The sequence below is a fragment of the Balaenoptera physalus genome (assembly GCF_965194825.1).
Source record: "Balaenoptera physalus genome assembly, contig: SUPER_1_unloc_4, whole genome shotgun sequence".
NCBI classification, from domain to species: domain Eukaryota; kingdom Metazoa; phylum Chordata; class Mammalia; order Artiodactyla; family Balaenopteridae; genus Balaenoptera; species Balaenoptera physalus.
Genome location: NW_028126595.1, coordinates 321,449 through 345,534, shown reverse-complemented (window position 1 = coordinate 345,534; position 24,086 = coordinate 321,449). Strand labels below are relative to the sequence as shown.

Here is a 24,086-nt window from a genome sequence, read left to right as displayed (position 1 = left end):
GCTTTAAAAGGTAAACATTGAGTTACCATATGACGTGGCAGGGCACCTTTTGGGCCTATATCCTAAGACCACCAGAATCGGAAAGACAGAGGGAGGCAAATGTGCACTGCAACAATATTGTTATAGCCAAGACATGGAAGCAAAAAAATGGTCTATTAACAGATGAATGGACAAAGAAGAAGTGGTATACGGACAGAATGGAATAGTAGCCTCGGGAAAGAAATGAACAATGCCTTTTTCAGGACTACAGATGATCCTAGAAATAATCATATTAGGTTAAGTAAGTCAAAAGGGAATGACAAATATCCTATGATATCATTTATACATGTTATCCTAAGATTGTTACCATTGAATATATTTCCACAGAAAAAGACACTCACAGACTTATAAAACAAACTAATGCTTAACCAAAATGAAAGGTAGGAGGATGGATAAATTAGGATAATTTGGCTAACATACATATACTAATGTATGTTAAATGTATATAAACATATAACATATAAACTATATGAATTATATAATCACCAATACATAGAAAATATATAATGACAAAACACTTACCAAATACCAAGGCAGGTCTACTCAATATCCTGTAATAACATACATAGTAAAAGGATCCGAAGTTGAACAGATACATGTATGAATCATTGAGCAGATTCTGTACAGTCAGACAATCACAACACTCTAATCACATATACTCCGATAAGAAATAGAAATTAAATTTAAAAAACAAACTTAAGTAAGGAGACATGAACTACTGGGGGCTTGTCCCAGCACATTCAACTCTAATTTACAAGCTCGGAACACTACCTCCAGGAAGACTCTGTTGCCCTAGTAACAAGAGTTGAGAACGTAATAATGCTGCCGCCTTGTGGCTGTTTCCCATAACAGCAGCTTTAAACCCAGTGCTAATGGTTGCTTAATAGTCAAAAGGACTGCAGGGCTGTAAATGACACACACCCTCAAAACATGCCCTGGGGTAGGGAATAGGCAATAAAATTCAGCACATGACAAATTTTTCGAACAGTCAATATGAAGAGGAACGTTGGACTCACTCTTTAAAAAAAGGATAACAAAAAAAAGGACATGCCTAAAGCTCAGTACAAGGAATTACTGGCCACATGCAAATCCAACCTCCAAAAGGGTTTCAGCTCACACCAGTCAAATGACCATCAGCAAAAAGTCTACAAACTATAAATGCTGAAGCTGTTTTAGAGAACTGTGTACCTTCTGGCTGCTGGTGGGATGTGAAGTGGTAACAGCACTAACGAAAACTGAATGGAGCTGCTTTAAAAGGTAAACATTGAGCTACCATATGATGCGGCAGGGCACCTTTTGGGCCTAAAACCTAAGACCACCAGAATCAGAAAGACAGAGGCAGGCAAATGTGCACTGCAGCAATATTGAAATAGTCAAGACATGGAAGCAAAAATAAGGTCCACAAACAGATGAATGGACAAAGAATAAGTGGTATATGGTCAGAGTGGAATATCAGTCACGAAAAAAAATAAAAGAATGGTATATGCAGCACTACAGATGAGCCTAGAGATACTCACACAACCTTAAGTAAGTCAGAATGCGAAAGACAAATGTCCTATGATATCACTTATGTTATCTGAAAATTCATAAAAATGAACATATTTCCATAGAGAAAGACAATCTCAGATTGAGAAGACAAACTTATGGTTAATCCAAAGAAAAGATGTGAGGAATGGATAAATTAGGATATTGGGGTTAACACACATATACTAATACATATAAAATATATAATCCCAAAGACCTATGGAATACCAAGAGTGGTCTACTCAACACTCTGTAATAACCTACATGGAAAAAGACCCAAAGATCAATAGATGTATGCATATGTGTAAATGAACAAGATTCTGTACACCTTGAACAAAAGGCATTTTTCAATCAAATTTGCTCTGATCAAAACTACAACTTAAACAAGGATTAAGGAAGCTAAAATTTATGGGGTTTTATCCTGGCACATTCCACTCTAATCTGCAACCTAAAAGCACAACTTGCAGAAAGGTTCTGTTTCCCTAGCAAGCAGAGTTGGCAACGTATAAATGTTGGCACCCTAAGGCCATTTCCTCAAACAGCAGCTTTAAATCTACTGCTAATAGTCACTAATATTCACAAGGACTGCAGGGCTATAAATGACTCATGCCCTCAAAAAATGTCCTGGGGTAGGGAATGGCCAAAAAAATCCAAACGCGGCAAATTTTTCAAGAAGGCAATATGAAGTTGTAAGTTTAGCTCAATCTTAAAAAAAATGAAAACGACATTCATAAACACAAAACATCAGGAATTATTAGACTCATTGAAATCCAATCTACACAAAGGTATCACCTCACACCAGTTAGAATGACCATCAGCAAAAAGTCAACAAACAATAGGTGTTGAAGAAGTTGTGGAGAATAGCGTAACCTCTTGGTCTAAGTGGGATGTAAACTGGTAACAGCCAATAATAGGAACAGAATGGCAGTGCGTTGGAAGGTAAAAATTGAGTCACCATATGATCCAGAAGGCCCACTATTGGGCCTGTAACCTGTGAAAGCCAGAACCAAAAAACACGGGATGGAAAATCGTGTATTGCAGCAGTATTTACAATAACCAAGACATGGAAGCCACAAAAATGTCCATCATCAGATGAATGGATGAAAAAGTGGTCCATGTACACAATGCAATATTAGACACAGAAAATAATGAAACAGTGCCGTTTGCAGCACCATAGATGAGGCTACAGATAATCACACAACTTGAAGTAAGTCAGAAAGTGAGAGACACATATCCTATGATATCACATATAGGTGTTATCTAAAAATTGATAGGAATGAACCTATTTCCACAGAGAAGGACACTCACGTGTTCAGAAAACAAGCTTGTGGTTAACCAAATGGAAAGGTGTGAGGAATGTATAACGGAGGATATTGGGTTCAACAGACATATGCTAATACTTATAAAATATATAATCATCAAAGACATACCGAATACCAAGAGAGGTCTACACAACATTCTGTAATAACCTATATGGAACGGCATCCAAACATGAAAAGATATATGTATCAATGAAAGAGACTCTGTACACCTAGAGCAAACACAATATTGCAATCAAATTTGCTCTGAGAAAAATGAAAATTTAACTAAGAATACCAACAACAAATAAGTAGACATCGTTTTTGGGGGTTTGTCCTGGCACATTCCACTCTACTTTACAACCTACAAACAGGACTTCCAGGAAGGCTATGTTGCTCTAGTAACCAGAGTTGGGAATATAGAAATGCTGCCTCCTTGTGGCCGTTTCCTGCAACAGCAGCTTTAAATCCAGAGCTAATGGTCATGTAATATTCACAATTACTACAGGGCTGTAAATGACACCTGCCCTCAAAAAATATCCTGGTACAGGTAATGGCCACAGGAATTCAGAACATGGCACAATTTTCAAGGAAACAATTTAAAGAGGTAAGTTTCTGTGTTTCACTTAAGAGAAAAAAAAAGGAAAACGGACGTAGATAAAAGCTCAATATCGGGAATTATTAGATGCATGCAAATTGAAACTACAAAAAGGTATCACCATGCAACACTCAAAATGCCATCAGTAAAAAGTCTACAAACAATAAATCCTGAAGGGGCTTTAGAGATCCGTGTACCCTCTGGTTGCTGGTGGATGTAAACTGGTAACAGCCAGTAGTGAGAACAGAATGGAGGTGCGTTGAAAGGTAAAAATTGAACTACCATATGATCTAGTAGGCCCACTGCTGGGCCTAACCCCTGAGAAGACCAGAATCCCAAAGACACGGGCTGGCAATCCTGCACTGCATCAATATTTAGCATAGCCAAGACTTGGAAGTAACCAAAATGCCCATCAACAGGTGAATGTAAAAAGAAGAAGTGGTCCATGGACACGGTGGAATATTCGCCATGGAAAAGAATGAAACACTGCTCTTTGCAGGACCTTAGATGAGCCTAGAGATAATCACAGAATATGAGGTAAGTCGGACAGCAGACGACAAATATCCTGTGATATCACTTCTAGGTGTTACCTAACAACTGACACATATGAACATACTTCCACAGAGAAAGACTCTCACAGACTTAGAAAACAAACCACGGTTATCTCAAAGGAAAGGTGGGAGGAATGGGTACATTAAGATTAGGTTTACCATACGTATACAAATACACATTAAACACATGTGTCAAAAAGAACCACCATATAACAAGGGAGGTCTACTGAACGCTCTGTAATAATTTACATGGGGGCTTGCCTGGTGGCACCGTGGTTAAGAATCCGCCTGCCAATACAGGGGACACAGGTTCGATCCCTGGTTCGGGAACATCCCACATTCTGCAGAAGCAGGAAATGCAAATCAGCACTACTAAGAAGTCTCACTTCTCAGCAGTCAAAAGGGCCATCCTAAAAAAGTGTAAAAACCAGAAATGCAGGACAGGCCAGGGAGAAATGGGAACCTTGTTATGCTGATGGGCGGGATGTAAATTCCCAACGGCCACTCTGGAGAATTGTATGGTGTTTCCCAAAACATCTACAAAACACAGCTAGAGAGCATAGGACACTTCCACTCATGGGCATATAAATTGGGAAAACTTCAAATCAACAAGACACAGGCACCCCAAAGTTTAGGGCTGCTCTTTTTACAAGAATCTCCACTTCACTACAACTTAAATATCCCAGGAAAGAGAAAAATGGATAAAGAAGCTGTGGTACTTATGTACAATGGAATATCACTCAGCCATGAAATCAATGTCATAAGGCTAGTAGCAGCATGATGAGTGGATTTAGGTACGATGATTTTAAGTGAAATAAGTCACACAGAAAAAGACAATTATCATAAGATATCACTTATAGAGGGAATGTAAAAATCGCTTCACAAGAACTGAATTACAAAACAGAACAGAGTCACACATTTAGAAAACACACTATGGCTGCTTAACGGGAAAGGTGAGGTGGGGTGATGCATAAAACAAGGGTTTGAAATTAGCACAGATACCATTCCATAAACTAAATATGTAACAGACAAGACCTACTCCTTGCTCAGTGAACTGGACTCAACACCCCCTATTTACCGCCCAAGAATATATCTGACTAGTAAGAATCTTAAAACCTATATATTGATATCTCCCTGTAAGTGAATCAAGTGGGCGTAAAGCAGCATAAACACAGCAGTGAAAATCAGCTAAACCCTTCTATAAAAATAAGTTACAAAAAAAAAAAAACAAAGATAGTGAAAGAGAGAGAAATTCTTACAAAATTCGTTCAGGGGCTGTGATGCAACCTGGACTGACCATATCTAGACCCACAGCTGGATGTGACATAAGGGTGGACACTCTAGGGGCTGAGAGGATTGGTGAGGTTGGGGGAGCAAATGCAGACCCTTTAAAGTAATACTGCGTGGGACCCATTGCATGGGTCCCAAATCTCCAGGTTCAAGGGAATCTTCCTACAGAGAAAACATGCATGGGAAACCCAGAGGATGGGACACCGTGTGATCGGGAAAGGTTTCTAAAACGCACCTCATTTCTCATCTCCTGGTGCTCGGGTTCGCCATTCCAGCCACTTTCCTAACAATCTCCCCACTTGGAGAATCAGCACCTTTAACCTCCTCTTTCGTACAGTTTGCAATTTGTCCTGAGGATGAACGGGAAGAGGGGCAACCAATGAGAGACTAGCTCTAGGTGTTCAGACCGGCACAGGTCAATCTAATTTGCCATCAGGAAGAAGAATTAACCACAGGCTCAGCCTGCTCCTCGGAACCAGAATAGGGCCTGAAGCAATCCTGCGGTTTTGCGGCCAGCTTCCAAAAAAGCGAGTTGAAAAATGGAGCTCAGGGGCACTGCAATTCACAAACCTGCAGAGTTATAAATGATAACTATCGTCCAAAAATATATTGAGGGAAGGCAAGGAAGAGGATTTGAAAGTAAGGCAGAACTGCAGGAAACAGATTTCAGGAGGTAGATTCGACTCACCTTTAAAGCACATGAAATGCGGCAAAACGTCAACAATGATGCACTTGGCCAAAAAGGGCGTATGCGTTTTTTCCTGAATTCAGGAAAAAACGCATACGCCCTTTTTGGCCAACCAAGCAAGCGGGAAATGCAAATCAGCACTACAAAAATGTCTCACTTCCCATCGGTCAAAAGGGCCATCCTGAAAAAGTGTAAAAACCAGAAATGCAGGACAGGCCAGAGAGAAAAGGGAGCCTTGTTACGCTGATGGGCGGGATGTAAATTGCCAACCGCCACTCTGGGGAAGTGTATGGTGTTTCCCAAAACATCTGAAAAACACAGCTAGAGAGCATAGGGCACTTCCACTCATGGGCGTATAAATTGGGAAAATTAAAAATGAACAAAACAGAGGCACCCCAAAATTTAGGGCTGCTCTGTTTACAAGAGCCTCGACTGGCATACAATGTAAATGACCTTGGAAGGAAAAAATGGATTAAGGAGGTGCGGTACTTAGGTAAAATGGAATATTTCTCAGCCATGACATGAATGAAAGAAGGCCAGTTGCAGCAACTCGGGTGGGCTTAGGTATGATCATTCTAAGTGATATAGGTCAGACAGTAAAAGAGACTTATCATAAGATATCACTTATAGGTGAAATCTAAAAATGGCTACACATGAACTAAATTTCAAAACAGAAACAGCGTCACACATTTAGAAAACACACTTATGGCTGCTAAAGGGGAAAGCTGGGGTGGTGTGAGGCATAAACCAGGAGGTTGAAATTAGCATAGATACCGTTCCATAGCCCAAATAGGTAATCGACAAGACCTACTCTATAGCTCAAAGCACTTTAGTGAGCACACTTTCGTCACCAGAATAGAATATAGAAGACTGGTAAGAATCTGAAAAGGAATTGATTGATGTCTCTCTGTAAGTGAATCAAGTGGATGTACAGAAGGAAGAAACACAGCATTGAAAATCAGCTATACCCCATTATAAAAATAAATTAGAAAAGAAAAAAGAGATACAAAGACAGTGAGAGGGAGAGAAATTCTTACAAAATTCATTCAGGGGCTGTGATGCAACCTGGATTGACCACATCTAGACCCACAGAAGAAACCTCCAGAACAAAGGTTCAAGGATAGTGTCTCCAGCGTGTTAGAAAGCTTGCAAGAAAGGCAGTGTGGCTGGAGCACAGTGAGCAAAGGAGAGAACAGTGAATGGAGAAGTGACTTCTTCACTTGTTTCCTTCTAGAGTTTAACAATAAGTTATTTGATCAGACTTTTCTTTTTAAAAAATCACTTCCTTGAATAACAATAGCCAAATAAATATAGGAATTGTTTTGATATTTCTTATTCTTCATAACAATGCTAATGGTGAATTGCATTTATATTATTAAATATATTATTCTATGATAAATGGACCTCATTGGGACTTATAAAAGGTCAATGGACAGGACCCAATTTATATATTCTGCCTTAAGTGAGAGAGTCACTTCAGTTTTAAGGACACATACAGACTGAAAGTGAAGGGATGCAAAAAGGCATTCCATGCAAACGGAAACCAAAAGAAAGCTGAGGTAATATAAAATACAAGATAGACTTTAAGACAAAGATTGTAATAAGAGACAAAGAAGGTCATTATATAATTATAAAGCAGTCAATCCAACAAGAGAATGTAACATTTGTAAATATTTATGCACCCCAAAAAGGAGCACCTAAATGTATAATATTAATGACACAAAAGGGAAAAAAAGACAGCAATAACAGTAATAGTAAGGGACTTCAACACCCCACTTTCGTCAATGGATAGATATAGAATATCAAACAGAAAATCAACAAGGAAACATTAGACTTAAATAATATGTTAGACCAGATGGACTTAACATACGTTTACACAACATTCCATTCAAAAGCAATAGAATACACATACTTCTCATTTACACATGGAACATTCTCCAGTATAGATCATGTATTAGACCATAAAACACATCTTAAATCTAAGACGATTGAAATCATATCAAGTATCTTTTCCAACAACAGTGGTGTGAAACTAGAAATCAATTACAAGAAGAAAACTGGAAAATTCACAAATATGTGGAGATTAAATAGCATGCCACTGAACAACCAGTGGGTTGAAAAGAAATTAAAAAAAATCTTGAGACAAATGAAAATGGAAATACAATATACCAAAACTTATTGGATACAGTAGTAGCAGTTTTAAGAGGGAAATTCATAAGGATAAACCCCTACATGAAGAAAAAAGAAAATACTAAACAACCTAACTTTGTACCTCAAGGAACTAGAAAAAGGAGAAACTAAGACAAAAGTTGGTAGAAGGAAGAAAGTAACGAAGGTCAGAGTAGAAATAAATGAAATCAAGACTAAAGAGACAACAGAAAAGATCAGTGAAACTGAGAGCTGGTTCTTTGATAAGATAAACAAAATAGATCATTAGCCAGACTCATTAAGAACAGAAGAGAGAAGACTCAAATAAATAAAATCAGAAATGAAAGAGGAGATGTTACAATTGATACCTCAGAAATACAAAGGATCATAAGAGACTACTATGAAAATTATATGCTAACAAATTGGACTATCTACAAGAAATGGATAAATTTCTAGAAACATAGAACGTACCAAGACTGAATCACGAATTAACAGAAAATCTGAACAGACCAATTATTAGTAAGGAGATTGAATCAATAATCAAACCTGGGCTTCCCTGGTGGCGCAGTGGTCGAGAATCTGCCTGCCAATGCAGGGGACACAGGCTTGAGCCCTGGTCTGGGAAGATCCCACATGCCGTGGAGCAACTAAGCCCGTGAGCCACAACTACTGAGCCTGCGTGTCTGGAGCCTGTGCCCCGCAACAAGAGAAGCCGCGACAGTGAAAGGCCCGCGCACCACGATGAAGAGTGGCCCCTGCTTGCCACAACTGGAGAAAGCCCTCGCACAGAAACGAAGACCCAACACAGCCAAAATTAAAAAATAAATTAAAACAAAAAAACCCAAAACCCAAAAAACATGTAGGGAAAAACCAAGTCAGCCACAACATTAAAAAAAAAAAATCAAACCTACCAACAAACAGAAGTCCTCACCCAGGTGGCTTCAGTGGTGAATTCTACCAAACATTTAAAGAAAAATTAATACCAATCTTTCTCAAACTCTTCTAATAAAGAGAACAGGAGGCAACACTTCCAGACTCATTCTATGATACCATCATTACCCTGATACCAAAACCAGACAAGGACACTACAAGGAAAGAAATTTACAGGCCAATATCCCTGATGAAGATGGATGCAAAAATTCTGAACAAAATATTAGCAAACTAAGTCAACAATACATTAAAAAGACCATACACCATGATCAAGTGGGATTTATTCCAGGGATTCAAGGATGGTTCACTATCTGCAAATCAATGTTATAAACCACATTAACAAAATGAAGGATAAGAATCATATGATCATTTTAATAGACGCAGAAAAAGTATTTGACAAAATTCAACATTTATTTATGAAAAAACTCAAAAAGGTGGGTATAGAGGGAACATGCGTTAACGTAATAAAGGCCATATGTGACAAGCCTGCAGCTAATATCATATTCAACAGCGAAAAACATAAAGTGTTTTCTCTAAGATCAGGAATAAGACAAGGATGCCCACTCTTGTCACATTTATTCAGTATAGGCTTGGAAGGAAGGAAAGAAGAAGTAAAACTGGTTCTATTTGCAGATGACATGACATTACATATAGAAAACCTTAAAGATTCCACCAAAAAAAGTTAGAACTAATCAATGAATTCAGTAAGTTGCAGGATACCAAATCAATATATAAAAATCAGTTGCATTTTTATACGCTAATAACAAGTTATTATGAAGAGAAATTAAGAAAACAATCCATTGACAATTACATCAAAATGAATAAAATAGTTAGGAATAAACTTAACCAATGAGGTGAAAGATCTGTACACTGAAGCCTATAAAACACTGATGAAAGAAATAGAAGACACAAACAAATGGGAAAATATTCCAGGTTCATGGATTGGAAGAACTGATATTAAAATGTCCATACTATCCAAATCAATTTACAGATTCAAGGCAATTCCTATCAAAATACCAATGGCATTTTTCACAGAACTAGAATAAATAATCCTAAAATTTATATAAAACCACAAAAGACCTGGAATAGCCAAAGCAATCTTAAGAAAGAAGAACAAAGCTGGAGGTAACATGCTTCTTGTTTTCAAACCGTATCACAAAGCTACAGTAATTGAAACAGTATGGTACTGGCACAAAAATGGAAACATAGGTCAATGGAACAGAATCAAAAGTCCAAAAGTAAACTCTCCTATGTATGGTCAATTAATTTACAACAAAGGAGACAAGAATATACAATGGAGAATGGATAATCTCTTCAATAAATTGTGTTGGTAAAACTAGACAGCCACATGCAAGAGAATGAAGCCCTATCATACACCATACACAAAAATTAACCCAAAATAGATTAAAGACTTGAACAGAAGACCTGAAACCTTAAAACTCCTAGAAGAAAACATAGGAGGTAAGCTCCTTGACATCAGTTGTGACAATGACTTTTTGGATTTGACACTAAACAGAAAGGCAAAAAAGCAAAAATAAACAAGTAGGACTATATCAAACTAAAAGACTTCTGCACAGCAAACGAAACCATCAACAAAATGAAAAGGCAACCTATGGAATGGGAGAAAATATTTGCAAATTATGTATCTGATAAGGGGTAAATATCTAAAAAGTATTTAAACTCATATAAATCAGCAGAAAAAGGAAGCAAGAAACAATCTAGTTTAAAAATGGGCAGAATATCTGAATAGAGGTTTTTCCAAAGAAGACATACAGAAAGCCAACAGGCACATGAAAAGATGCTCAACATCACTAATCATCAGGGAAATGCAAATCAAAACCATAATTAGGTATCGCTTCATGCATGTTAGAATGGCTATTATCAAAAAGACAAGAAATAACAAGTGTAAGCAAGGAGGTAGAGAAAAGGGAAACCTTGTACACTGTTGGTGGGAATGTAAATTGGTGCAGCCACTGTGGAAAACAGTATGGAGGCTCCTCAAAAAATAAAAATTAGAACTGCCATATGGTCTAGCAATTCCATTTCTGGGTACTTATCTAACAGAAACAGAATCACTGTCTCCAAAAGATACCTGCATCCCCATATAGATTGCAGCATTATTTCCAATAGCCAAGACATGGAAACAAACTAAGTGTCCATGGATGAATGAATGGATAAAGAAAATATAGTGTATATACACAACGAGATATTATTCAGCCATAAAAATGAAGGAAATCCTGCCATCTGTGGCAACATGGATGGATATGGAGGGTAAGTGAAATAACACAGTCAGAGAAAGACAAATACTTATAATGTCACTTATATGTGGAATCTTAAAAAATAAGTTAAAATTTAAAAAAACAAACTCATGGATACAGAGAACAGATTTGTGATTACCAGAAGCAGGTGTGTGTGTGGGGTAGGGGGGTGTGTGGGAAAATGGGAGAAATGAGTCAAGGTGGTGCAAAGGTACAAACTTCCAGTTGTAAGATAAATAAGTCCTGGGAATGTAATATACAGCATGGTGACTACAGTTAACAATACAGTTTTGTATATTTAAAAGTTGCTAAGAGAGTAGATCTTAAAAGTTCTCGTCACAAGGAAAAAAATTGTTATTATGTGCTGTAATGGATGTTAACTAAACTCACGGTAATCATTTCGCAATATAAACATGTATCAGATAATTATACCGTATGACTAAAACTAATACAATGTTATATGTCATTTATATCTCAATAAAAAAATTCTGCATAGAGCCCAAATGGCCAGGTCTTTATACTGCCACTTTGCTCAGTCAGTAGAAGTGGGCTGCCCTGGGAAGGGCCTAACCTCCACATAGGTGGTTCTCTGCAGCTGAGACAGAAGGAGCTGATAGCTAGAGGCTGTCTGCAGACCACATCTGAAAGGTACACTCAAATATCTACCACAGTAACTTATATAAATGTTTCAGTACGGGGCACTTAGGATTAAGGCTGCTACTAGTAATACAAAAAAGAATTGAAAAAATTAATTTTGAAAAATCCAGTTTTAGAATAAACATGAAATAGATAAGCTACCAAGTTCTAAAAGTAAAGTTCAAGGCAATGAAAAACATTCAGAGACCTCATCCTACTACTCCCATTTTAGTATCTCCATTAATGTTGGCTAGTTCCAGAATTAGCTTAAGTTTTTCTGGTGATTAGTGTCATCTCTTGGTATAGCACACAAGAGTTTTAAAACATTAGGTTTTCTTTATCATTTTAAGAAAATATCACTTGTCAAATTGGTATAAATTATAGGTGCATTGGCAACACATAATAATTAATTAAACCTCTTAAAGTTTGTTAAAATAGTTACAAAGGTAATGGGATATTTTTCTCTAAGCAATTTTAATCCAGTTAGAAGGTTTTGGGAGTGTCAAGGAATCTAAGACAGAAGGTTATACCACCACCTTGTGGTAAAATGACTGAAGAGCAGACAATTAAATTGTTTTGAAAAAATGCAAAAAAGAAAATACTGATACCTAATACGGATACCTAATATCTAGGAGAAGAGAGATCTAAATACACAGAGCACTATAAATACTTTAGATTTAAAGGAAAATGTTTTGCTAGCTGTTGTCACTGGATTTCAGTACTTTGTTCATTTATAAACTTCAGCAGTGTAAAGCTGGTGAGGCAAAATATTACATGCTTTTAAAAAAGTTGGGATCAGTTATGTTATAAGAGATTTTACTAACTCAATATTGCCATATCATATTTGAATTAATAGTTTATATTCATCCCTAAAATACAAATCAGAATTTTCAGTACTTTTAAACTGATAAAGCATTTTATATCTGTTTTTACTACATTGTGTAGTATGAATTTCACTGGGATATTTGTAACAGAGCACAAAATACTTTCTTTACATATCACTTTTTTTTTTTACAATAAAATACAAAAGAATTCACCTCTTTATAATACATGACTTGCCCAAATCCTCAAAATCAGGGTGAAAATAGTATTGAAGAGCCTGAATGAAACATTATTGTAATTTTATAATCTTGATTTTAAAATCTTGAGGTAAAGGATGCAGTGCTGGAAATAGGTGATTTTAAGCATCTTTTAAGCAGAGCAGTGAAACTCAAAGACAACTATCAATCAATAGTTTTTAAACTTGTTTAACAGTAAGAATCATAAGGGACATTTGTTCAAAGTACAGTTTACTAGGTCCCAATTCCAGACCCTTGGAATTAGAATCTTCAGGTTAGGACTCTGCAAAAATTACTTATGGAAAAATGTACCCCCTGGAGATTACTGTCCTGCTAACTCAGGAAACATAGCTCTAATTCAACTATAAAACCTAACATAAGACACAGTATTAAAAGACCAGATAAATAAGAATCCCTGTTAATATAAGTGTTGGTCCTCTTATCTGCAAAGAGGGTAGCAGTGACTGTATTTAAGTAATGATAGGACAGCGAGCACTGACTCACTGTACGTAAAACACCTCGCACAGTGCCTGGCACAAAATAAGGCCTTAGATAATGTTAGCTGTGATAACTGCATATCATCATCATTATGAGAGTGATTTCAATTCTTATAATTTATATATCATTTAAGAAAAATTCATTTGCAATAGAAATCTAATTTCTACAATTATTAAAGCTGTAGAGAAATTAAACTATGAAACAAAAATAAGCCGTTCTCATGAGTTATGTTTTTATAAATCTTGAAATTACACTTTTTGCAAGTTTTTTTTTAACTTCAAAGAGTTATACCACGACCTTGTGGCAAAATGACTGTAGAGCAAACAACCATTTACCAGCTTGTTCCTTAGTCATCACAGAGAAAAAAATTATTTATTTAAGTGAGGAAACAAAACGTAATTGTACAAATATTGGTCGATAAATGTAAATGTGTGAATGAATAAGTGAACAAATAAGCAAACTAATCCCTAAACAGAAAAGTAAAATTGAGAAATGCAACTCTCACTTGAAAATTGCATATCTTTCAGAGGCAGGAATCTGCCAACTTACTGTCTTGCCAGGTGTTCAAGTTGCCCTGGGCCTGTGGAGCCAAGTGAAGAGTCGCAGTTCAAGCTTTGAATAAGCAGCGTTGTCAGGGCATTGGGTATCAGGTCCTGGTTAGAGGCAACTCCCATGACATCTCAGACAGCTCGCTGTAGGTAGGACAGTGGGCAGGTGTGTCAGCCAAGTGATGCTTGCCGTAACATGTTTGCAGATAGATACGTTATACGCAGAATGGGCATCCCTGAAATCCTAAGTGTGTTGTTCAAACCTTCTTAGAAAAATATTTCGGATGAATTTTACGTGGAATCCCATCTTCCTACCTCCCCTTCCCATCTTGACCATTTTCAAAATGATGGCATAACTGATTTAGAATGTCCGCACAGCTTTCATGAAAATTTTAGGTTATTTCAATTTTGTTGTTTGAAATGAATGTTCAAAAATCAAACATTTATCTAATCTACCTCAAATGTGAGACGTGTCGATATTTATTTCTCTTCTGACAATTTGTATCAGCTCAAATGTACATTTTACTGCTTATCCACTTTTTGTGACCATAATTTTAAAAAGCCATTTGGTGTAAAATAAGCAATTGATTGTAAGCTCCTCAGCATTTTCCTATTTTTTTCTTTAATGAAACGTCTCTGAACTCACCTTGACATTTCCTACTTAATTCTTACCCACTGGTATCCAATTATCACCCTATTAACATATACACCCAATAATAGCTTCCTTAATTTACTTCACCGTGCTAATAATTAGCAGGAGATTACCCATGAATGTAGGGATGAGGAAGGGAACATTTACTAATATATATTTCTGAATTTAGAGAACCATGATAGTCCATAGACTAACATAATCAGAAAAAAGTTTCCCGTTTAAAAAAAATGCATCTTAAAAAGTAAAATGCAGGAAGATGAAACCTAATAAGAACATGAAAAGGCAACTACTGTATAGCACAGGGAACTATACTCAATATCTTGTAATAACCTATAATGGAAAAGAATCTGAAAAAGAATATATATATATTATATAATATATATAAAACTTAATCTTAACATATGTATATATAAAAATGGATCACTCTCCTGTATACCTGAAACTAGCACAACATTGTGAATTAACTATACTTCAGTAAAAAATCCAATCAAATCAAAGTATATTACAAACACTAAAAAAAAGGAAAGACAAGGCTTCAACAAAGCTTACTTATTACTCAATAATAATTAAAAACTTTCCAAGTATAATGCACCAAGCCATCCACATATATTGATTAAGTTGTATCTTATAAATGTGGTCTTCAATGAGCATCTCAGATAAGGAGAAGAAAAAAATACTATGGGAACAATTCACTGCCTAAGTAGCAAATGTGAGGAGACTTCAGAGATGAGAGAGGTGACTTCTGAGAGTAGTACTACTCCCCTGCTACTAACTCTTCTCTGCTTGCTAATCACTACTCAACACAGTGTGACCCTTCTCACCATCTAGAGACTTCCTCTTTTTTGACTACCTTGATAGCCTCTTACCTGGTTACTGAAGTAGGGAAGAAAAAGAGCTGTTTCCTCTACTCTTCTAAGTTCTTGACAGAGACCCCTCTAACAAAAGACAGATTGACAAGAGAAAAGCATACAAATTCGTTTATTGTAAGTTTCACGTGACACCGGAAGCTTCATTAGAAAATGAAGACCTGAAGAAGTGGTTAAACCTGAGAGTGTTTCTGTTTGGTTGGAAGAAGAGTAGAAAGTCATGGAAAATATGATAGGACAAAAAGGGGTATGAGTTTAGTGCGGTAAATTAGGGGAAATAGCAAAGCCTTTTCAGTCTAATTCCTCTTGACGTCTTGGAGATGAGGATGAACATTTTCTCTGGGTATAGAAAAGGCACCCCTCACATAAGGGTCTTATGATCTCCTGCAGGGGAAGGTCAGAGAGTCCTTTCTACATATGCTCTTTCTCAAATTCCTTCAGCTTAAAATATTCAGTATGCCACGGTGTCATATTTTGGGTTAGTGTGTCCTGAACCCCGATCAACAGATTCACACAATTAGTTCCATAACAAAATGGAATTTAATTGGCAGCTCTAATTTTCAGAAGTAAGTTGTTCTGTGGACTTCTTCAAAGACACTGAGAATGTAATTTGAAATGAGATCTAAAGGGTGATTATTAGGTGGGCAAAGGGAAAAGCCTAGGCAAATGTTGTGGGGCAACATGGAAACAAGGGTGATTTGAGAAACTGCAAAGTCAGCATGGCTGCAGCAGAGAGAAAGAGCGGAGAGTAATGAGAGAAGAGGCGAGGCAGGGGCCCAGTCACATCAGCCTTTGTAGGATCGATCCTAAAAGCAATGGAAGCTCTATTTTTAGTAGTTTTTGTTGTTGTTGTTGTTTTAATTAGTCATCCATTTTATACACATCAGTGTATACATGTCAATCCCAATCGTCCAATTCATCACACCACCACCACCACCGCCCCGCAGGTTTTGTTTGTTTTTAAGGAACCTCCATATTGTTCTCCATAGTGGCTGTACCAACTTACATGCCCACCAACAGTGTACAAGGGTTCCCTTTTCTCCACACCGTCTCCAGCATTAATTGTTTTTAGAGCTACCATAAGTTCTAGCAATCCTACTCCCAGGCATATATCCAGAGAAGACCATAATTTGAAAAAGATACACGCACCCGAATGTTCATTGCAGCACTATTTACCATAGCCAGGAAATGGAAGCAACCTAAATGTCCGTCAACAGATGAATGGATAAAAAAGACATGATATGTGTGTGTGTGTGTGTGTGTGTGTGTGTGTGTGTGTGTGTATACATATATATATAATGGAATATTACTCAGGCATAAAAAAGAATGACAAAAAATAGTAACATGATGGACCTAGAGATTGTCATACTGAGTGAACTAAGTCAGAGAAAGACAAATATTATATGATATTGCTTATATGTGGAATCTAAAATCATGGTACAAAACAGAAAGAGAGTCACAGATGTAGAAAACAATCTTACGGTTACCAGGGAGGATGGGAGGGAGGGATAAATTGGGAGATTGGGATTGACATATACAGACTACTATATATAAAATAGATAGCTAATAAGGACCTACTGTATAGCACAGGAAACTCTACTCAGTACTCTGTAATGACCTATATGGGAAAAGGATCTAAAAAAGAGCATATATATATATATATATATATATATATATATATATGATTCACTTTGTTGTACAGCAGAGACTGACACAACATTGTAAATCAAGTATACTCTAATAAATTTTTTTTTAAAAAGCAATGGAAAAACATTGAATCTTAAAGCTAGGGAGGAAATGATGATATTTCCCTTCCAGGTAAAAGTTTTCCTTCAGACAATTCCTTCTTGCCTAGTGACCATGACGTGCAGCCCATCTCCAGTTGTCCTTCCTCCAGAGTTCATTGCTCAGGTGTGGGCATGTGACTAATGGGCAGCAGATCCAAAGGTGGCAGGTAACCAGTGAACTCGGTGGACAGGCTCATTAAGATTAGCTAGACCAAACCGATCCACTTTCCCAGGAATTTGAACTGACACATAAAAGTAATATTCCAGTTATTAGAAGTTGTCATGTGGTTGAGGATCTATCCCAAGAAGCCATGAATTAGTTGGTGATATTCATAAAGTTATTCTAGATTTTGACTTGGAAATAAAATTAGGTAATTTTATAATTTTAAAGTCATCTGTAGGGGGCCTCTTAAATTTACCAGCACACGTACTACATTTTTATTCAATATCTGAAGTCACAGATTGTTGTCTGATTCTAAAATGGCAAAAATGTTCAATATGAGTTTATTTACTTCTACTTAATGAGGTTTGTATTTTTTTTCTTCCCCCCACACACTGACAAACTTCCTACTCTATTAAATAAAAGTGAATTTCATGAACACAGTGAAGGATTTGTGTGTCTGTGCACACGCATCTCAGTGTCACTTTTGAACCGATCTCAATTATTTTGGAAACTCACTCTTTGGTCCTCTGAACACCCCATTTCTAATGTGTGGAGGGAGGGTGTTTCCCACCACCAAGAAGTTTTCTGGACGCCAACAGGGTGTCCTACAGTTCAACTCAATTCTAACACTATATACTTGGAAACAGCATCAGATTCCATAGGTTATGGGCTCAGTCCTACCAGACCACATGGCCCTCCACTGCCACCCACCTCCTTACAAACACACACACACACACACACACACACACTTCAGATGTGAATCGCAAGTCCAGGTTATCACCTGTGCTTCTGACTGATTGACTATAGATCAGCAATTCCAGCGACCCTCCTTGGTTTGGGGTTAATTTGCTTGAGTGGCTCACAGAGCTCAGAGAAACATTTACTTAACTGATTGCTGGTTTATTATAAAAGAATATGACTCAGAAGTAGCCAGATAAAAGAGATGCCTAGGGTAAGGTATGAGAAAGGGTATGGAGCTTCCTTGCCCTCTTTGGGTGTGACTCCCCAAATCTCCACGTGTTCACCAACTCGCAAGCTCTTGGAACCCCTCCTTTTGAGTTTTTATGGAGGCTTCCTGAAAGGCATGTCTGATTACAACACTGCTGGCTGAACTCAGTCTCCAGCCCTGTCCCCTCCCCTGAGGCTGGAAGTTCAGGGGTGGGGAGGAAAGTGAAAGTTCCAACATTCTAATCAAATCTTTGACTCAGCTAGCAACCAGCCCCCATCCTTAGGTTCTTTCCAAAAGTCACCTCATTAACATAAAAGCACACCTTTGTTGTCCTTATCACTTAGGAAATTCCAAGACTTTTAGGAGATTTGTGGCAGGAGCAGGGTTTGAAGACTGAATATATACTTTTTATTGTAAATTGCAACATAACACTCACCAAAATAGCTTTCAACATTATAGACTGTGAACTCTATGAGGAAGGACAACTTGATTTAGCCAATTAAGTTTTTGGTGCTGTAGTTTACAGAAAAAATATAACCCTGAATTGTGGTGCTAATGCCACCTGGTTCAATTTTCTCTATCAGCTGACCTCAACTTCATAATCCCATACCTTATACACAGTTTTGTTAACTCCAAGAGTTTGCTTTTGTAACAGGCCCTCACAAACAGTAAAGTATTAAGGACATCACTGAAAAGAAAAATTCCGCTGAGATAATTTTTAAGTACATGACACCTCTGCCTCCTAGTCATCCTAGTTCCTTCACATAAATTGTGTTCAAGTGAGAGAATGTAATTTTATTTATTATTTTTTTAAATATTTATTTATTTATTGGGCTGTGACAGGTCTTAGTTGTGACATGAGGGATCTGTTAGTTGCGGCATGTGAACTCTGAGTTTTGGCATGTGGTATCTAATTCCCTGACTAGGGATCGAACCTGGGCCCCCTGCACTGAGAGCACAGAGTCTTAGCCACTGGACCACCAGGGAAGTCCCAAGAGAATGTAATTTTAATAATAAATCACAAAATTGGATGTGTGTTAGCAAGCTGGGGAAAAAACAAATTCCCGAAGTAGCAACCAGGAGGATTCCCTCCAAGCAGGACAGAGGAAGACTTTGCTTGGGAATTTGGGCAGCCCCAGAGGAAATCTCTAAATACGCCAACATCAGGATTTCCACAAGGAAATGTTCCCGCCAGATCACTCTACATGAAGATCACAGTTTAAGAAATTCATCTGCTCTCAGAGTTTCCATTTGGGTTTCCAATGTACCACTCTTAACTATGAGCAAACAGGCAAGCAACAAAACAGGTAGAAAAAAAAGAAAAAGAAAATATGAATTAAGTGGAGAGAAGAAAAACATTATTAAAATAGCATAAGTATCCTCAGAGCCATAAGATATTGCATTCAGAAACTAAAATGGATGCTTTGAAAAAGTAACATTCAAAGAAATAATAGAGATATTTTGAAAATTGAAACTATTAGAGCAGAAAAGAAAAATTCACAAGATTTAGAATATGAAGTCAACAATTCTCGCATAAACTAGGGTAAAGAAGCAAATAAATAGGAAACAGTGAGGGGGAAAAAGAAAGGAAACAGTCCAAGAGATCTGATAGAAATTTCCAAAAAGAGAAAAAAGTCCATAGAAAGGATAAAGTCATGAATAAAATAATTGTCAAAAGATTAGCAGATCTGGAGAATATAAGTTTGCACTCAAAAGGGATTTACACACAGAGTGCCTAACATAATGGAAGGAAACAGAGCCCATCAAAGTATATACCTGTTAAATAGAGGAACATTGACAAGGTGAGAGAGAAAGAGAGAGAGAGACAGCCAGGTTTCAAAGAAAAGATAAGAATTTGAATGATTTCAGTCACATTTGGGCCTAGAAGACAGCTGAGAAATACCTTCAAAATTTTGTGAGACGCCAGTTTCCAATCTAGTGTTCTATACTTTGCCAAACTATTAAGTAGAAAGATGATAGAATAAGGGAATATTCACATATGTAAATTCTCAAAAAATGTTTCACATGCATCTCTTTATTAGGAATATGCTGGAGGATATATGCCACCCAAACAGGAAGTAAACAAACAAACACTCCCTTCTTCCCCAACAAGAGATGGAACCCAGGAAATAGGAGATCCTACAAAAGAGACAGGTGAAGGGAATTAAAATGATAGTGAAGTGTGTCCAGGACCAAAGGTGGGCACAGAGAGGAACGAGTCCAGGTTGTAGCAGCTTAGAAGTTTCCAGGAAAGTTATTTTTTAGTAAGAAGAGAAAATTCGGAGAAGACCTAATGTGTTTGGATATAATAAGAAGTTTATTATACAACAGAAGGAGGCTTTGGAGTTGAATTAGTGAAGAGTACATATAAAGTTGATAGAATATGAAAGAGAGAAAATATTAGCTCAAAGTTAAACAAAATGTACAAGAAAAAGTGATCATAGTATACTATTCAGTCCTAAAAAACAAAACCAAAATTTCACTCTTACCAAGTTGAAAGGATGTGTGTGTGTGTATGTGTGTGTGTGTGTGTGTGTGTGTGTGTGTGTGTAGTGGGGGTTGAGAAGGGATTGTGAAAAGATATAAATCCTCATCTTCCAAAAATGAGAAGTCAAAAGGTAATTTCAATTAGAAAATACAGGAAGTAGAAACATGTATAAACATGTTACATGGAGACACAGAGGTAAACACCAAAAGATCAAGTTGAAAACTTCAAAGTGGTTGCCACTTGGAAGCAGGAAGTGGGATGGTAGAAGCTTAATAGAGTCATTAGAAACTTCAAGCTTTGGGCCAGCCTTTCCATAAATAACAACCTCAAATAAAGGGAGGAAAGGAAAAGGAAGTGAAAAAATAATAAAATCTGGAAGAATATAACGAAAAACGATTCTATGCCTTTCTCTATGGCTTGAATATGTAACAACGAAGGTATATCATATTTATAATAAAAGACATTTTAAAAATTAAGTATATACATAAATAAACAAGTAATGCACAAACACACTGGCCTAAACAGCCTATGGTATAGTGAACATATCATTATTAGCAGCTTTTGGAAACAAAACCTATTGTTCCTTTAGTTTTATCATTATGAGATTAACATTTTAAAAGGCAAAGAAGCATAAAGACATAGAAATTTTCTCCCACCGCTGTAAATACTATTCTTCTCTCATTGCCTTTCATGTGACAGTAACATGTTCTCCAATGATCACAGTGATTTGTGTACTTGAATAGTACTCTTACTTAATTGCCTGATTCTGCTCATGATACTTCTTTTAAAACTTAGACTAGTTTTCTGATATGGGGGGAATTTTCACATTCTCTAAATTTCACTTTTTTAGGTGTATTGAGTATCAGAAAGTTATAGTCTTCCTATCTTAATACAGACATAGACTTTGGAACATGACGAGACAGGTTTAAATACTAGCTCTGCCATTCAATAGCTGTGTAACTCTGCTCAGATTATATTGTATTTCTGAGTTTCAATTTCCTCATTTTAAAAATGGCAATTATAATGCCTACATTGTAGGTGTGTTATAAAGATTATAAATAATTTGTGTAACACAGTAGGTGCTCAGTAAATGATTACTTTTGCTATTAATTTAGGTTAGCTAGGAAAGGGAAAAAATGTATCTTATATCCCAATTTTCTAAAACATGATGTCTCAAATTGATAGAGATCATGCTTTTTTTTGACATAAAATACAATGGAATAGTATTGGGGTGTTCTTCATGAACTGCAAACAGCCTGTTTTCTGTTTCCCACAGGAACTGCTTTGGGGATGCTTTTAGGACAGCCTGAGTGGCATATTGGTGGTACTAATGGTATAAAGTATTGATTTGGGTTTATACTAAATGCAATTTTATTTAAACAGGGGAACCCCCTCCCCCCACCCCCTCCAAATACACTCTCTGCATAAAGACAGAAATCTCCACAAAATATTGAGGGTAGAAGTAGGGAAGGGTGCATTTGTATGGGATGTTGACATCTTTTATCTATATAACTATGTATAAGTGAATAGAAAACTAAAACACTTTAAATCTAGATTTTGCTGTTAAGGACAAATGATGAAAGCAGAAAGCTGAAGACCCAAAGCTGTCAGAAAAATCTGACTAAGCCTCATTAGTCATTTAAGAAATAAATCATAAATAGATCACAATAGAAAGGCTGTCGACTCTGAGGGACAGCTGAGCATACACTTTGGGCATCTTTGTGCATATTTAAAGTGATGAAAGGGAAAAAAACCTACAACCAAGATTACTCTACCCAGCAAGGATCTCATTCAGATTTGACGGAGAAATTAAAACCTTTACAGACAAGCAAAAGCTAAGAGAATGCAGCACCACCAAACCAGCTTTACAAAAAACGCTAAAGGAACTTCTCTAGGCAGGAACCACAAGAGAAGGAAAAGACTTACAATAACAAACCCAAAACAATGAAGAAAATGGTAATAGGAAAATACATATCGATAATTACCTTAAATGAAATGGATTAAATGCTCCAACCAAAAGACATAGACTGGCTGAATGGACACAAAAACAAGACCCGTACATATGCTGTCTATAAGAGACCCACTTCAGACCTAGGGACACATACATACTGAAAGTGTGTTGATGGAAAAACATATTCCATGCAAATGGAAATCAAAAGAAAGTTGGAGTAGCAATTCTCATATCAGACAAAATAGACTTTAAAATAAAGACTATTACAAGAAACAAAGAAGGACACTACATAATGATGAAGGGATCAATCCACAAAGAAGATATAACAATTGTAAATATTTATGCACCCAACAAAGGAGCACCTCAATACATAAGGCAAATGTTAACAGCCCCAAAAGGGGAAATTGACAGTAACACAATCATAGTGGGGGACTTTAACACCTCCTTTCACCAATGGACAATTCATCCAAAAGGAAAATAAATAAGGAAACACAAGCTTTAAATGATACATTAAACAAGATGGACTTAATTGATATTTGTACGACATTCCATCCAAAAAAAAAAGAATACACTTTCTTCTCAAGTGCGCATGGAACATCCTCCAGGATAGATCTTCTCTTGGGTCACAAATCAAGCCTTGGTAAATTTAAGAAAATTGAAATCGTATCATGTATCTTTTCCGACCACAACGCTATCAGACTAGATATCAATTACAGGAAAAAATCTGTAAAAAAAATACAAACACATGCACGCTAAACAATACACCACTTAATAACCAAGACATCACTGAAGAAATCAAAGAGGAAATAAAAAAATACCTAGAAACAACTGACAATGAAAACACAATGACCCAAAATCTAAGGGATGCAGCAAAAGCAGTTCTAAGAGGGAAGTTTATAGCAATACAATCCTACCTCAAGAAAAAAGAAAAATCTCAAATAAACGACCTAAACTTACACCTAAAGCAATTAAAGAACGAATAATAAAAAAAACCCCAAAGTTAGCAGAAGGAAAGAAATCATAAAGATGAAATCAGAAATAAATGAAAAAGAAATGATGGAGGGCTTCCCTGGTGGCGCAGTGGTTGAGAATCTGCCTGCCAATGCAGGGGACACGGGTTCGAGCCCTGGCCTGGGAAGATCCCACACGCCGTGGAGCAACTAGGC

At 36.8% G+C, this 24,086-nt stretch overlaps 1 long non-coding RNA gene across 2 annotated transcripts in view; it reads right to left on the bottom strand.

The window, feature by feature from the left end:
• LOC309650548 overlaps positions 1–22,582 on the bottom strand; it is a 251,516-nt gene extending 228,934 nt beyond the window's left edge. For both annotated transcript variants that reach the window (XR_014257613.1, XR_014257614.1), the window contains exon 1: positions 22,568–22,582. This is a non-coding gene — a long non-coding RNA (uncharacterized lncRNA). The remainder of the gene's footprint in view (positions 1–22,567) is intronic.
• Between the last annotated feature and the right edge of the window lie 1,504 nt (positions 22,583–24,086).